The sequence below is a fragment of the Pantherophis guttatus genome, chromosome 6, assembly GCF_059756535.1.
Source record: "Pantherophis guttatus breed Tessera chromosome 6, ASM5975653v1, whole genome shotgun sequence".
Lineage (NCBI taxonomy): Eukaryota > Metazoa > Chordata > Lepidosauria > Squamata > Colubridae > Pantherophis > Pantherophis guttatus.
Genome location: NC_142068.1, coordinates 1,762,139 through 1,775,863, shown reverse-complemented (window position 1 = coordinate 1,775,863; position 13,725 = coordinate 1,762,139).

The following is a 13,725-nucleotide window of genomic DNA, read 5'->3' as shown; positions in this document are numbered from 1 at the left end:
ACATAACTCAGCTCCATTTCATGCTGAATAAACTAAATTATTTGTGTATCTTAAATAGGAAACTATCTTACGATAGATTTTTACCCCAAAAGTTTTTTATTAAAATAAATCCGATAAAAATCAAAAAAATCCGATTTAAATAAAAAAAAATCCGAATTAAATCAAAAAAATCTGATTTTTTTTCATTTTTTTAAAAAGATCATTGATTTTTATCCACCCTGTTTTTTACTTATTTATTAAACAGAGACACAGCCCATCTCACCGCACCTTAAAAGCAGCATTGAAATATGAAAATGAGGGAGTCGGTGATTTTGGGACCCTCGTCTTCCAAGGCCAAAAGGAGAAGGGGGTCAGCTTTTTCTCCAACCGGGGGGGGAGGGGGGGAGTCCTGCAGAGGCATGGGACTTCAACTCCCAGAGTTCCTTGCTTCTGTGCAGAAAGGGGGGATTCTGGGATTTGAAGGCCAGGCCGTTGGCAGCCGTTTGGGGACGATGGGCGGGGAGGTTTGGCTTTGATTCTCCGAGGAATTGAAGTCTTCCTCTTTTATTCTGGTTTTTTTCCATTGGATTGCGAATTTGGGAAGTGTTTTTCCACTTCCCAAAGCTGGTTGGGGAATTCTGGGAGTTCGAAATCCAACTCTCTTCAAGCTCTCGAGGTGGAAAAACACTTTCCAGCTCTTCTTAGCTGGCCTTGAAAGAGTAACTAGTGTTGCACCAGGATGGGAGACCACAAGGCGATCTCGGCACGAAGAATAGAGCTTCGAAGACCCTCATCCCCAAAAGACCACCAATCCAAAGCCCTTCCACCCTTGTAACAAAACCACTCAAAGGCAACTCGGGTTGTTACAGGTAACCCTCAATTTACAACCCCAATGGAGCCCAAAATGTCTGTCGCTAAGCGAGACTGTCGTTAAGTGAATTTTGCCCCATTTTACGGCCTTTCTTGCCACAACGAATCACTGAGGTTAAGATAGTCACACAATAAGTAAATCTCGACTTTGCTTGTTGGAACGTTGCAAAACGGGATCAATCACCTGACACCCCCCCCCCCGGTCTCCGGGACACTGCAGCTGTCATAAATACGAGTCAGTGGCCAAGCGTCTGAATTTTGATCACCTGACCACGGGGATGATGCAACGGTCGTAAGTGTGAAAAAACGGTCACAATGCCCCTTTTTCCCCAGCTCCGTTGTAACTTTGAACCGTCACTAAACGGGACGCCATGTGCGTTGTATGTCGAGGATGACGGCCGATTGCATCTCGTCTTCCTCTTGGGAAGTTTGCAGCAGCCCAGGGTATGAAATGCATCTTCCCCCCACCCCCCACCCAGGATCCAGCCTCTCTGCGGGGGCGTCTGGCCCCCTCCCCTCCCCTCCCTCCCCTCCCTTCCCCGCTCATCTTCCCTGCCACCCCCCAGGCGCTCTGGCCTGGTTCAACCAGTTTGACTAAATGCCTTTTTGGGGATAAGCTGCTCTGCTAAATCAACTCCCGGTTTGATCAAATATGTCTCTTTCTTTCCCCCCCCCCTTTTTTTTAAGCCACCAAAGGAAGCAGGCTTGGCAGGGAGAAGCAGGGAGCCAGGAAGGGTGAGGGGCACGTTGGCACTTAGGAGGGCTGGGGCTTCCTCTTGGAGAAGCCCTCCGGAGCTTTAAAACACCCCAAGATTAAGGCCGTGGCTGTGGCCCTAATGGGGCACGCATCCCCCCCTCCAATCTGCAGGAGCTCAGATGCCAGCCACCGGATAGACTAGAAGACCTCCAAGGTCCCTTCCACCCCTAGGATTCTATGGTCTTGTGCAGGGGGTTGGACTAGAAGACCTCCAAGGTCCCTTCCACCCCTAGGATTCTATGATCTTGGGTAGGGGGTTAGACTAGAAGACCTCCAAGCTCCCTTCCACCCCTAGGATTCTATGGCATTGGGTAGGGGGTTAGACTAGAAGACCTCCAAGGTCCCTTCCACCCCTAGAATTCTATGGTCTTGGGTAGGGGGTTAGACTAGAAGACCTCCAAGGTCCCTTCCACCCCTAGGATTCTATGGTCTTGGGTAGGGGGTTAGACTAGAAGACCTCCAAGGTCCCTTCCACCCCCAGAATTCTATGGTCTTGGGTAGGGGGTTAGACTAGAAGACCTCCAAGCTCCCTTCCACCCCTAGGATTCTATGGTCTTGGGCAGGGGGCTGGACTAGAAGACCTCCAAGCTCCCTTCCAGCTCTCTGATTCTGTGTTCTTGAGCAGAGGGATGGACTGGAGGACCTCCAAGGTCCCTTCCACCTCTACAGTTCTCTGATTCGAACTCCCTGCTTGCTGGGAGCAACCCCGGCTGCCGGGCGAGGCCTCTTGCAGAAGAGAAATATGAGTTGTGACCACCCAAAGCCCGGTTTTATTTTTCAGCCTGCCTCCAGGAGACGGGAAGCGTCCAGGGGGAACCACCCTAACATTAAAGACGGGGGTTTATAGCCTGCCCAATTTCCTTTTCCAAAAAGAGGGTTTAACAATGTGTTGGTTTTAAGTCTGGAGTGGGGGGTGGCAGGGAAGTCGTTGGACCCCGAGGCAGGTCCCTGTGGGGGGGGGGAGCATCATGTCCGAATTGAGTTGAGTGTGGCATCTGCAGGGCACCAGTGCCACAAAGGAACTCTTGCCTGCTTCTTGGATTTATGTTGCTCCATCACTGGAGGTTTTGAAGAAAATTGTTGTTTTCTTGTTATTTCTTGTTATTGTTGCCTGGTGTGGTGGCTGGGGAGTTCTGGGAGTTGAAGTCTACCAGGGTGGATTTGATTTAAATCGAGTTGATTTAAATCACAATTTAAATCATGATTTAAATCACTAGTAAAAAGGCTTGATTTAAATCAACTCGATTTAAATCATAATTTTTAAAGAGCAACTGTCATCTCTGCTACTCACCGATAGTCCCGGTGTTGCAGAATATACAGCCTCCTGCTACATAACTCAGCTCCGTTTCATGCTGAATAAACTAAATTATTTATGTATCTTAAATAGAAAACTATCTTACGATAGATTTTTACCCCAAAAGTTTTTTATTAAAATAAATTCGATAAAAATAAAAAAAATCCGATTTAAATAAAAAAAATCTGATTTAATTAAAAAAAATCTGATTTTTTTTGATTTTTTTAAAAAAAATCATTGATTTTTATCCACCCTGAAGTCTACCTATTTTCAATGATTGAGAAACTCTGTTGGCTGGGGAATTCTGGGAGTTGAAGTCCATCTTAAAGTGGCTAAGGTTGAGGAACACAGTTCTAGCATCTTCCAGAGCCCCCCAGCCTCCATTAAGCTGGAGGGAAACCCTCCAACAAAAAAAGATTGGACAACCAGGATAGTATAGGGTCTCCTGCTTTGAGCATGGGGCTGGACTAGAAGTCCTCTGAGGTCCCTTCCAGCCGTAGGAATCTATGATCCTGGGCAGGGGGCTGGACTAGAACAGGGGTCTCCAACCTTGGCAACTTTAAGAATAAGAATAATTTTATTTTATAATTTTTATTTTATAGCTTTTATTTGAAAATAATGTATTAGAAATATTTTAATGTAAAGAGACAAAGAGGAAAAATTATACGGGGGGAGGGATGGGTTCAAGCTTATATATCAGTGTTATTAGTTATGAGTACATAATAGGGAAGTCTGGGGGGGGAGGGTTAGGGAGGGTTAGGGAGGATGGGAAGTTTGGGGAGGGGGGGTGAAAAAAGGGGTGAAAATGTAATTGTAAAACTTTTGCAATAAAAAAAAAAAAAAGAATAATTTTATTTCTATACCGCCCTTCTCCCGAAGGATTCAGGGCGGTGTACAGCCTATTAAAAGCACAAAACAAACATCAATTAAAATTATTTAAAATTATTAAATAATTCGGCTCAATTTAAAACCCCAGAAATTTAAAACATCCAATTTAAAATTATTATGTTGTATATTTGTGGACTTCAACTCCCAAAAGTCTTGGGGTAGCAGAACTCTGGGAGTTGAAGTCCACAAGTCTTAAAGTTGCCAAGGTTGGAGACCCCTGGACTAGAAGATGTCTGAGATCACTTCCAGCCCTACGATTCTATGATCTTGGGCAGGGGGCTGGACTAGAAGACCTCCAAGGTCCCTTCCAGCCCTATGCGTGCATATATATTCTCCCGAAAAGTCTTGGGGTAGCAGAAGTGGTAAAAAAAAAAAAGGGTTTCCCACGGAAAGCAGCTGTTTTCAGGCCCCGAATTTTGCAACTTGGATTTGTTCCCAGATTTATCCTCCTCCCCTCCCCTCCCTCCCCTTGTCCTCCCCTCCCCTTTTTCTGGAATCTGGAAGAGCCTCCCCATCAGGCTGCGAGGAAGGTTGGACCGCAAGGGCTCCCTGCGCAACCCACAACACGTGTTCCTAGCTGGGAAGATGCAGCTCCGCGTCTTCAAAGCGCGGCGTAAACATTTAATTAAAAAGGATTTCGATCTCAGCGCCAGAGGCGTTCGGGCGCTTTGGCCCCCGGGGGTTGGAAGTGGAGCAAAGAGTTGTTGCGACAACAACAACAATCACCACCACCACTACCAGCAGCGTGCCGAAACGCCGGCCTGTGCTTCGGTCGCTCCCGACAGCCCTTCCGTTCCCAGCGTTGGAGGCTCGGGGTGGAACATGGTCTTGGGAATTCATGCTGCAAAACTGTTGGGCTGAGAGAGGCCCATCCGCTCAGCTTGCGTGGTCTGGCGCATGGTGGGTGCCCATTGGGCAGTTTGGTCTACTGGTTAAGGCATTGACTCAGAAAGTGGGAGATGGGAGTTCTAGTCCTGTTTTAGGCATTAAAGCTGGCTGGGTGACTTTGGGCCAATCACCAGGAGACGGTGAGTTCTAGTCCCACCATAGGCATAAAAGCCAATTGGGTGACTTTGGGCCAATCATCAGGAGTCAGTGAATTCTAGTCCCGCCTTAGCCGTGACAGACATCTGGGTGACTTTGGGCCAATCACCAGGAGACGGTGAGTTCTAGTCCCACCATAGGCATAAAAGCCAATTAGGTGACTTTGGACCAATCATCAGGAGTCAGTGAATTCTAGTCCTGCCTTAGCCGTGACAGACATCTGGGTGACTCTGGGCCAGTCACCAGGAGACGGTGAGTTCTAGTCCCACCATAGGCATAAAAGCCAATTGGGTGACTTTGGACCAATCATCAGGAGTCAGTGGATTCTAGTCCTGCCTTAGCCGTGACAGACATCTGGGTGACTCTGGGCCAGTCATCAGGAGACGGTGAGTTCTAGTCCCACCATAGGCATAAAAGCCAATTAGGTGACTTTGGACCAATCATCAGGAGTCAGTGAATTCTAGTCCTGCCTTAGCCGTGACAGACATCTGGGTGACTCTGGGCCAGTCACCAGGAGACGGTGAGTTCTAGTCCCACCATAGGCATAAAAGCCAATTGGGTGACTTTGGACCAATCATCAGGAGTCAGTGAATTCTAGTCCTGCCTTAGCCGTGACAGACATCTGGGTGACTTTGGGCCAATCACCAGGAGACGGTGAGTTCTAGTCCCACCATAGGCATAAAAGCCAATTAGGTGACTTTGGACCAATCATCAGGAGTCAGTGAATTCTAGTCCTGCCTTAGCCGTGACAGACATCTGGGTGACTCTGGGCCAGTCATCAGGAGACGGTGAGTTCTAGTCCCACCATAGGCATAAAAGCCAATTGGGTGACTTTGGACCAATCATCAGGAGTCAGTGAATTCTAGTCCCGCCTTAGCCGTGACAGACATCTGGGTGACTCTGGGCCAGTCACCAGGAGACGGTGAGTTCTAGTCCCACCATAGGCATAAAAGCCAATTGGGTGACTTTGGACCAATCATCAGGAGTCAGTGAGTTCTAGTCCCGCCTTAGCCGTGACAGACATCTGGGTGACTCTGGGCCAGTCACCAGGAGACGGTGAGTTCTAGTCCCACCATAGGCATAAAAGCCAATTGGGTGACTTTGGGCCAATCATCAGGAGTCAGTGAATTCTAGTCCTGCCTTAGCCGTGACAGACATCTGGGTGACTTTGAGCCAATCACCAGGAGACGGTGAGTTCTAGTCCTGCTTTAGGAATGAAAGCCAATTGGGTAACTTTGGGCCAATCACCAGGAGACAGTGAGTTCTAGTCCCACCATAGGCATAAAAGCCAATTGGATGACTTTGGGCCAATCATCAGGAGTCAGTGAATTCTAGTCCCGCCTTAGCCATGACAGACATCTGGGTGACTTTGGGCCAATCACCAGGAGACGGTGAGTTCTAGTCCCGCCTTAGGTCTGAAAGCTGTGACCATCTCTCTCTCTTATAGTCCAACCCACCTCACAAGATCACGAGACCCCGGGACACTGCAACCGTCATAAATATGAGTCAATTCCCAAGCATCCAAATGTAAATCACGTGATCACAGGGATGCGGCAACAGTCGCAAGAGCGAAAACGGCCCTAAATCCCTTTTTTTTCTGGAGCTGTTGTAACTTCGAACGGTCACTAAGTGAATGGCGGTAAGTCAAGCCCTGCCTTCCAAAATCCATCAGGGGGCCTGCCAGGAGTTGAAGGCACAACGGAAATGGATATGATGAGCGCAGGCAAAATCCTTTTTGTATGCATGTGTGTGTGCAAAAAAAAAACAGACACCAACCCATGCCGAGTTCGAGGGACGCCTAGTAGCAAGGCGAGGCGGGGACTTCCCTCCTGCGAGGCACCGAGGTTTTCCTTCTGGGAAAAGGCGGAGAGGATTTGCATGCCACAAACTACAGTCGCGCACTCTTGCCCCACCGCAACCTGCTCTTCCCCATCAGATGCCCCGCAGAGTTTTTTAGGTCTCCATTTTCCGGGATTCCAGATTTGGGGAAGGCTGTTTGAGCCCTTGGAGGGGGAAATCGCATTGGGGGTGGGTGGGTGGGGGGTGTCTTCCCTTTCCTGGCACCTTCTTCATGTGTGCACAGTGGGGATTGTCGGCTGGAGGAGGAAGATTCAGAAATAGGGATTCCACCAAGCAAAGATGCTGCCTTGCAAAGAATTCCCTTCCTGGTTTGAGTCTACGGAAAACCGGATGTGCCGGGGGGAGGGAAGGAGGGGGGAGTGTTGACTTGCAAAAACGAGTTTGTGATGGGTTGTGAAAAAAACCCAGTGTAGCAGTGTAGAGCAGTGTAGCACAATCTTGGAAGCTTGAACAGCAGCTTCAACTCCCAGAATCCCCCAGCCAGCCTGCATGGACTTCAACTCCCATAATCCCCCAGCTAGCATCTGTGGACTTCAGTTCCCATAATCCCCCAGCCAGCCTGCATGGACTTCAACTCCCAAAATCCCCTAGCTAGCATGTGTGGACTTCAATTCCCATAATCCCCCAGCCAGCCTGCGTGGACGTCAACTCCCAAAATCCCCCAGCTAGCATCTGTGGACTTCAGTTCCCAGAATCCCCCACCCAGCCTGCATGGACGTCAACTCCCAAAATCCCCTAGCTAACATCTGTGGACTTCAGTTCCCATAATCCCCCACCCAGCCTGCGTGGACGTCAACTCCCATAATCCCCCAGCCAGCCTGCGTGGACTTCAACTCCCAAAATCCCCTAGCTAGCATGTGTGGACTTCAACTCCCAAAATCCCCCAGCTAGCATGTGTGGACTTCAATTCCCGGAATCCTCCAGCCAGCATGCGTGGACTGCAACTCCCAGAATCCCCTGGCACTACTGCATTCCGTTTGATGTGTATCCCCATGATGGCCTGCTTACTCTCTTGTGATCCCTTCCTCTGCAGTCTCTCCCCTCTAGGAGGTGGTGGAAGAAGAAGGAAAAAAACAGGCATGGCTGGCTGGGGAATTATGGGAGTTGAAGTCCACCCTCTTCAAGGGGCCAAGGTGGAGAAACACTGAGCTAGGGGTTCGCTCCCAGCGCTCTCCTGCTGTCCGTGACCGGAGAAGCAGGATGGGGGAGAGAACCGTTAAGAGGAAGACTGGCAAAACTTTCTCCCTGGAGTGTTTGAAAAAGCTCTTGGTGACTGAGTGCTTTGTCTGAGAGCGTCTGTCTGGCCAAGTGTTCAAAATTTCCAATGTAATTCTTCATAATATCAATTGTGCACTTCCTGTCGGCAATTGGCAAAGCACACAACTTGAGAAGAAGAAAAAAATTGGCAGAAAGGACAAGCTTTGTGTTTCCGGTCGTTTCGGGTGAAAGCCGTATTATTCAGCACGGCGAGTCTTGGTTTTCTGTTTCCTTAAAAATACGGGGAATAATCCCGTGATGGCGAACCTATGGCACGCGTGCCAGAAGTGGCACACGGAGCCATGTCGCCTGGCACGCCAACTGTCGCCCCAGCCCAGCTCCACCACGCATGCATGCCAGCTGGTCTTCGGCTCTCTGCTGCGCAAGCAGGGGACGCACATGTGCATGCATGGAGGTGGGGCACTCGCATTGCATTTTGGGGGTTCACGCGCCCCCCGCACCCTATTTTGGGCCTGGAAGGCTGCCTGCACCAACCTGGAAGCCAAAATGGGGCGCGGGTGGAGGCCGGGGCGCATGCATGGGGACGTGTACACATGTGCAAGAACATGCGCACATACGTGGGGCATGCATGCACGGGGGGCGCTCACGTTGCATTTTGGGGGTCCGGGCACTCAGCACCAAAAAGGTTAACCATCACTGGAATAATCAAAGTGAATTTATTTTAAAAAAATAATAATTTAAGAGTTTTCTGGGTCTTCATCCAGAGGTGGATGAAGGTTTGAGCTGTTCAGTTCCCCGTCATTCTCACTAGCTGTTTTTATTAGTTTATCTTCTTATTATTGCTGGTATTATATTTTATATTATTGTTATTGTTGTTGTTGTGGTTGTTGTGGTTGGCCACACAGCTGAGCCAGAAGTTTGGCATTTTTGGATTTGGCTTTTTTGCAAGGTGTTCTGCGTAAACCTGCCTTTTGCAATGGAGTGGTAGGGATTTTGTCAATGCCCACAATTGTTGTTATGGCTTGTTACACTGTTGGCCAGATGTTTAAACTGGCTCTGGAAATTTTTATCTACCTCTGGAATCCTTCCCAACGACCTGGGATGGGCAAGTGTGGATGTTGGATGAAGTCTTGTCGTAGGATGGAAGCTGCCTTTTGCAATTGACTGATGGCGAATTTGTCAATGCCGATGGTGTTAGAATAGAATAACTTTAACCAATCGGCATACATTAAAATGAAATTTCGTTGCCTACGGCTCTCAAAGGGTCACCACCTCCAATATACACTACATGAACATGACAAATAAACAAACAAACACAAAATTATGCATATACCCACATATATTCTATGACACAGAGAAAAAACACAGTCTAATTTGGATGTATACATGTACATGATGAGAGAAACAAATCTTGCGAGTTTGCCAGAAGGATGGCCTAGGGAACAAAACCGTTCCAGAATCTGGTAAAAATCCTGCTTCGAAACCCCCTCCCAGAGGGGAGCAACAGAAACAGACCATAAAATGTGTGTGTGGGGGTCTCTAATAAGGTTCTGAGCTCTAAGCACATGGCGCTTATAAGCAGCATCCTGAATAACAGGAAGGGAACTTCCTATAATCTTCTCCACTGTCCTCACCACTCACTGTAGGGACTTTCTATCTGAGGCACTGCTGTCACCAAACCAAACCAAACCGGGATGCGGTTTTGTTAAAACGCTCTCCCATTGTGCCTCTGTAAAAAGTGGCCAGGACAGAAGGAGAAAGAGGTGCTGTCCTCATCCGATGCAGGAAATGCAGACGCTGTTTTGCACACTTCACTAAGAATAATGTGTGGATATTCATTATTATTTTTATTGTAGTCAGCCAGTTGTTTAGTCTGGATTTGGCTTTTTCATACAGTTATTGAGTCCTTGCCAAGGACCCGGGAGAGGCAGATGTGGATGTTGGATGAGTGCTCAAAATCTTGTCGCTGTTCTGTCTCCTTCCCACACACACACACACACACACAGACGGCCCAGAGTTAATAAGCCACATGACAAAATCTTTGAAGATAAAACTGGCAGCAACCCAGTGGCTAGCTGCCAATTCAGACTTTACTCACACAAAACAAAGATTAGACTGCAAGCATTCCGATAAAGCAGGCAGAGTTTCAGCAATACAAGGATTAGTCCAAATGCAGTCCGACAAGGCAGGCAGAAGTCCAGTAACGCAGAGATCATGGATTATTTCTAGTTTTTGCTCGTCACAAACTGAACCGGCCACCACACCCACATTTATACCCTGTGGGGTGTGGTCCAGTGACTCAGCTGATCTCTGGCACGCCTTCCCCTCTGCTGCGCACGCTTCTCCCTGCGCCGCTGTCGAGGATCCAGCCAGGACTTATCTCCTTCGTCGCTGTTCACCTGTGGCTGCGGGGACGTGCTTGGCTCTGGGCCTATCTCTTGGCCTTCGGTGTCCTCCTGAGGCATTGCCAGAGAGGAGGGTCCTGGAGAGGGAGGCCTTGCCAACTCCTCTCCCTCACTCTCAGAGTCTGCATCTGTCGATAGCCCAGGCTCAGGCAACGGAGCCACAACAGTCTCAGGATGTAAGCTGTTCCAAGTCAAGCTGCCTTTTGCAATTGACTGATGATGGTTTTGTCAATGCCGTCGGTTATTATTAGAGTTTGCCACACAGTCAGCCAGATGTTCATATTGGATTTGGCATTTTTATCATTCTGCTGAGACTTTCCCAAGGACCTGGGATAGGTTTGATGGTGTTAGAGCTGCCGTCGCAGAATGTAAGCTGATCCGATTAAAGCTGCCTTTTGCAGTTGACTGATAGTTTATCAATGTCAAATATAACAAATAATATACTACAGGGAGTCCTCGACTTACAACCACAGCTGACCCCAAAATTTCTGTTGCTAAGTGAGGCATTTGCTAAGTGAGTTTTGCCCCATTTTACGACCTTTCTTGCCACTGTTGTTAAGTGAATAGGTGCAATTGATAAGTTAGTGATTTGGTTGTTAAGTGAATCTGGCTTCCCCATTGACGTGCTTGCCAGAAGGTTGCAAAAAGGGGATCACGTGACCTCGGGACACTGCAACCGTCATAAATGTGAGTCAGTTGCCAAGCATCTGGGGGATGCTGCAATGGTCGTAAGTGTGAAAAAAGGTCATAAGTCACTTTTCCTGGTGCTGCTTTAACTTTGATTGGTCACTCAATGAATTGTAAGTTTTGAGAACTACCTGTATTAATCTTCAATGATTTGAAAATGGGGGTTCATCCTGCTTTTTGGAGCAGATAGAGAATTCGGAGTGAAAATACGAGGGATTTGGAGGGGTATCAGGAGGTCTCCTAAAAAAAACCCAACCAAAATGAAGTTACCAAGATTTTGGATGGAGCAAAAAAATAAATTAACTCCCAACATTCTTGCTTTAGAGCAGTGTTTCTCAGCGCTGGCTGGGGGATTCTGGGAGTTGAAGTCCACCCATCTTCAAGCTGCCAAGGTTGAGAAACACTGCTTTAGAGCTCACGGGACTGCAATCTTTGGACAGCCATTAGGGGGCAGTGAAGAGGTTCAGAACAGCTGAACTCTGGCGCCCTCTCCTGGTCACCCAGAGTCTTGCGGCGCAGATTGGCAAAGCTGGTTCTTCCTTCTGGCTAAACTGAGTTTGCAAAGTCCCCGATCAGAAACCCAAACAAGTGAAAATTGGGGAGATGCATCTCCTAAATTTTGACCAGGTGCGTCAGTCACAAGTGCGAGGCTTGCTCGTAAGTCACCTTTCAGGGTGCCATTGTAACTTTGAACGGTCACTAAACGAATGGTTGTAAGTCGAGGACTAGCTGTTAGAATTGAAACAGTTTATAGAGCTTTATAAATCTATCCATCTGATCTTGATTACGATGATCGACCAGAATAAAAAGGGTGGAATGCTAGCAGTAAGTAATTTTAAAAAGCTAAAACTGTCAAGTACAGGCAGTCCTCGACTTACGACGGTTCACCTGGTGTCCGAAGTTATAACGGCACTGAAAAAAAGCGACTTATGACCATTTTTCCACACTTCACCACCGTTGCAACGTCCCCCGTAGTCACATGATCCCAATTTTGGACGCTTGGCAACTGGCTCATATTTATGACAGTTGCAGTGTCCCATGGGGGGGGGGGTGTCACGCGATCCCATTTTGCGACCTTCCGACGAGCAAAATCTGTGGGGAAAGCCAGATTCACTTAACTGCGACGATGCGTTTAACAACCGTGGCAAGAGAGGTCGTAAAACGGGGCAAAAGTCACAACTCTCTCGCTTAGCGACAGAATCTGCGATCGTGAGTCGAGGACTATCTAGAGAAGTGACGAATAGTTTTAAAAAGGACACCAAGTTTAAAATAACAAAGAAAAATCCATTTTCCAGCCTCCGGGGCTCTTGGAACTGCCAGCTGTGTTTTTCCAGCTCGGGAGAGGGTCTTCCTCCCCCCCCCAAAGCTCGGCCATCAAGATAAGGGGGACATTCTTGGGTGAAATCACCTTTTGACCAGCTGCTCCTGCTGACCTCTCCGCCTCTCCGGCCAAACGCCTCGGCCAAAGGGCAGCAGATGACCGGCTCCAGGGCAGAACCAACTTCCTGTCTGGCCCTGGACCTCCAGCCAGGTTGTCTTCTGCTCCCAAGGACCATCTAATAATAATAATAATAATAATAATAATAATAATAATAATAATAATAATAATAATAATAATAATAATAATAATAATAATTTTATTTCTATACCGCCCTTCTCCCGAAGGACTCAGGGCGGTGTACAGCCTATTTAAAAACACAGACAAAACAACAATATAAAATTTAAAATAATTAAATAAAGTGGCTCAAATTTAAAACCCCAATAAATTTAAATACCCCAATTTAAAACTATTGTGTTGATAGTCCGGCCTGGCGGAACAACAGGGTCTTCAATGCGCAGCGAAACACCCGGAGGTCGGAGATCTTACGAATTTCCGGGGGCAGTTCTGCCGTGATACCCAGCTGGCTGGCCGGGTGAGGGTCCTTGGCCCGGCCAGGAGGGGTCAGCTGAGGAGTGGGGTGCATGCCAACTTCTGTGCTCTTGGAGGAAGGAGCCCCCAGTGGGGGAGAAGGGCCTGGCCTGGCTCGGCCCTGGCATTATTCGGGGTGGGGGCGCAGGTGTAGGGCAGTATGCAGTGGAACCTGAGGGTCTGGCTAGCTAATTGGGAGGGGGGCTGCAGGAGTTTGTCCCATCCACAGTGACCCCTCCTTGCATGGCTCAGAGCCCCTCTGTGTTGGGTCTGTGGGCTTTTTCCCACAATTTCCATAGGTCATAAGTCCACCTCCCCCAGCCCCACCATTTCTCCTCCTCCATCACCCTTTCTCTTCCTCCTGCTTCTCTTTCATCACCACCATTCCTCCTCCTCCTCCCCCCTCCCCCGCAAACCCCCCTCCCTTCTAGCACTGGGGATGTCCCCACTGATCAAGGACCCTACAGCCCCCCCCCCCTTTCTCTTCCCAGGAGCAAAGTCAATGGGGAAACCGAACTCATTTAGAAACCCTGCAGCGCTTCACTTAATTGTGGCAAGAAAGATCATAAAACTCACTTAACAACTGTCTCGCTTAGCAACATAAATCTTGGGCTGAATTGTGATCATAAGTCAAGGATGACCTGTAATAAATAAATGGGAAACCTAAAAATGGTGCATAAGTGGTCCAGGTTGTGCAGAGATTTAAATCTTAATTTTTAAATAATTTTTTAATGTGTTATTGCACATAGGGAGGGAGGGAGGGGGAGAGAGAGAGAGAGAGGGAGGATGGATGGATGGATGGATGGATGGATGG